The sequence below is a fragment of the Salvia splendens genome, chromosome 12, assembly GCF_004379255.2.
Source record: "Salvia splendens isolate huo1 chromosome 12, SspV2, whole genome shotgun sequence".
In the NCBI taxonomy this organism is placed as follows: domain Eukaryota; kingdom Viridiplantae; phylum Streptophyta; class Magnoliopsida; order Lamiales; family Lamiaceae; genus Salvia; species Salvia splendens.
The window spans coordinates 8394114-8397978 of record NC_056043.1 but is presented as its reverse complement, the minus strand read 5'-3'; the positions used below and the strand labels follow the sequence as shown (position 1 = coordinate 8397978).

General features: G+C 36.6%; 1 pseudogene; it reads left to right on the top strand.

Moving 5' to 3' along the window:
• The first annotated feature begins 1578 nt into the window (after nt 1-1578).
• Nucleotides 1579-1719, top strand: LOC121759850 (annotated as a pseudogene).
• The last annotated feature ends 2146 nt before the right edge of the window (nt 1720-3865 follow it).

Here is a 3865-nt window from a genome sequence, read left to right as displayed (position 1 = left end):
CCAAGTCTCAGTTTTAATTTTGTGTTTTTGTATGTCTGCGATTTTATTGTTGATTATACAAAGCATCTATAGATATTCCAATGTTCTATGTTTTCAATCAATAACTATATCTATTTGAAGCACTTCTTTTGCCTGATCCCAACTTCTTCACACAATTTTCCAATTCAACAAATATATAGAGAATTATGAGAAATGAAATAGAGGCCAGTCTTTAAAAAAACGAAGCATTCTAAGACAACAATGGTTATCCAATTAAATCATTAGGCAGATACTCCGTCGTAAAAGGTTGTTTTGGTCTAGCGATAGAAACGGCTTTAATCGACGTTGAAGTCGTCGGTTGTTTGCTCACCCCCGATGCCTTCTTTTTCACTTCAGCCATTCTTTGAATTGAATACAGAGTATTAGAGAAAACATTTCATATCTTGTAATTAAGCAAAAAAATATTTCGAGAAGGGTATAATCGTAGCAGATGTCGGAGAAAACCTGTAGACGTTGCTTTCTTCACTTCATTCCGTCGCATGCCTGCCATTGCTTCAGATTTTTAGCATCAAATTTATTAATGCATTGTCTCTATTTATTATCTATGTATTGTTCCTTTGCCTTTATCATCATGCAGTGGCATACACAAGATTTTGATACTGGGGGTCTAAACGACGTTAACAATTGTTGCATATTTTTAGTATCAATAACGCCAAAAACAATTCACGACATAAACAGTATACATAGTGTGAGATAAATAATTTGAAAGTGAGTAATATATGACAATGTCAACGTCGAAATAATTGAAGAATAAATTTTTAATAAAAAAGCGTAACATTAAAATTAAACCATAATTATTTTTATTCTTAGATTCTAAAATTACTACTTTGTGATGTTAGTGTTACAATAACAATATTTACATATATAAAAAATAAACTAAATTATACTCCCTTAGTGCATGAAAAATAGTTCAATTTTAACATTTTTTGATGTCTATAAAAATTAGTCTCATTTCTAAAAATGGAAAGTACTATCTCTCTTCTACTTTACTTACTTTTCTTTTCTATCATACTTTACCCTTTTTTCCCATCTCTCTCTTACTTACCAATTTTTCATTAAAACTCATGTCGTACATAAACGAGACTATTTTTTATGGACAGAAGGAGTATAAAATTACTAGTGAGACAAAACATAAATGAATTAATTATTAGCTAATGAGTTAACTATAAGAATCGGGCATCATTTGGATTAAAGGTTGATTGCCTTCTTCTGTGGATGTAGGGTTTACAACTAAACCACAGTAACTCGTTTAGCTAACTTTTTAAAAATGATAATAATGTCGTAATGTATCCAAAGACATGAATTATATGTCAAAGAAAGTCACAGAAGAAAAGGAAAAAGCCATACACAATGAGTCAATGACTGTTGGAGTGGTTTGGCTAAATTGTCCCACATCGTAGGTTTTATGCTATGTGTGGGAGGCCTTTTGGCTAAAATCAAGTATAGTATTTGTTCTTATTTTTTGATATGTGAGTCATCGACTCACACAATATGTAGGTTTTATGCTATGTTCTGATATTTGAGTCATCGACTCGCACGATATTTAATTTATTTTGACTAAGATCAAGTGTAGTATCCGTTATTATCAGTTTAATATCTGATATGTGATATTAAGTTTATTTTTTGAGGGGTAGGGTCGGTAACTGCTGCTTTCTGCTGGGCCTCTCAAGTGTTGCCTTAGTTTATGAAAGTTGCAGGATTGATGAAGTGGGACAAGTCGGATCGTGTCTTCGTGTGCTTACAGGGAAAACTATGCAAGTGCTTGGTCAAGACACCGCGCTTCTTAAATCCGCTGGATCACTAGGTCCAGGAACTCAAGGAACACAGAGTGTTTTTGTCGTTGGACACACTCGACTCCCCTTCAAAAATTAAATCCCTCAACCCGAATACTATGGATTAGTATAGGGAAGTGGGGTCGATCCCACGAAGATGGAGTCGTGAAGTAGTGCTTAGAGACTCTGGAAACAAGCGGCTGCTGCCACGCAAAAGGGTTGAGTTTTAAACTACCACTAGACCTAGGCACGAAAATTAAATGCTAGACCTAGGACACAGAACACTTACTCACTAGACCGTGTAAATGACTGACTAAATATGACTAGGCAGAGAGAATTAAAAAGTAGGGACCATGACATTCAAATAAGGTAAGTACGGAAAAAGCTGCAACTAACAAACTCAAGCAATTTCCTAACCAACTCAGACGCGTAAATGAAGAAAACAGAGCATACTCCTAGATTCGAACAAAATATAGAAATCGGGACGCCGGAAACTTGCTACGAATCGGACGTACGCCGGATCTACATAAACTAGGCGAAATGAAATGAAAACACGTAGGCTTGGCATAAAATTAAATCAACACGGCTCAGATTCACGTCGAATGCTTAATCCACTCCGGATCCAAGCCATCTGAACTCAACACCCAGCAAAATCAACTCCATAACTCCGATTCTCACAGATCTGCTCAGATCGACTCCAAATCCCAACAATCACAGACAGCCTTACAACATCAGCAAGTTAAAAAAAAACCCCGATTCATCCACAAACAAACTCCATTCTCCCAGATCCAACCACGAACCTGCAATAATCCAGAAAACAACCTCGAAAACAACCAACTCCAACAATCCAACTCAGAATTCAAGTAAACATAATCAACAAACAAAGATCAACACAATCGGCATAAGCTAAAACGAAACTTGCATAAAAACAGAGAAATATCCAGAAAACAAAGAGGTCCGAGCTTCGAACAGCGAAGCTCGGCGAATTCAGCAGAAACCAAAATGGAAAATAAATTGTTTCTTCGCCCTAAAGAAGGACGGTGTTACGACCAGATCGAAATGTATGAAAACTAGAGGTGAACCCCAAGTACGCCCTGAATCTCCCCACGAAAGAACCCAAGTGTGTGAAAAAGTGAACTAAGCTACAAGCTGTTCTCGAGGTCTCCAACCGAGAAGATCCCTCCAGCGTGCATGCTTCTCCCTTTTATGAGAAATTAAATCCATCATGAGAAATAACACTGGGTGTTAGTAGACTTGCCTGAAGGCTGTGAGGCTTTAGGGTGCAAGTGGATTTTGAAAAAGGAAATATAAACCCGATGGTACTATAGATAAGTACAAAGCTCGCCTAGTTGTCCAAGGCTTTAAGCAGAAAGAAGGGTATGACTTTTTTTATACCTATTCACCTGTTACGAGAATCACGTCCATTCGGGTGCTTCTTGCGATTGCTGCTTTGCACAATCTTGAGATTCACCAAATGGATGTGAAAACTGCGTTTCTGAATGGTGATCTGGAAGAAGAAATATATATGGATCAGTCTGAAGGGTTTGTTGTGCCTGGACAAGAGCGTAAAGTATGTAAACTGGTAAAGTCATTATATGGGTTGAAGCAAGCACCATTATAATGGCATTTGAAATTTGACAACGTGGTGTTAGCAAATGGATTCACTATTAATGAATGTGATAAGTTTGTTTACATTAAGAACACAGATAACGGGTTTGTTATTGTGTGTCTGTATGTTGATGATATGTTGATAATGGACAACAATAGTGCCATTATTAACGAGATAAAAAATATGTTGAAAAGAAATTTCGATATGAAAGATATGGGTCTAGCTGATGTGATTCTCGGAATCAAAATATTGAGGACTAATGAGAGAATTTCCTTAACGCAATCTCATTATGTTGAGAAAATGCTTAAGAAATTCAACTCGTTTGATTGTACGCCAGCAAAGACTCCTTTGGAGCTCAATGTCCATCTGAGCAAGAATATGAGTGATTCTGTTGCTCAAGAAGAGTATGCAAAGGTCATTGGAAGTTTGATGTTTATCACAAACT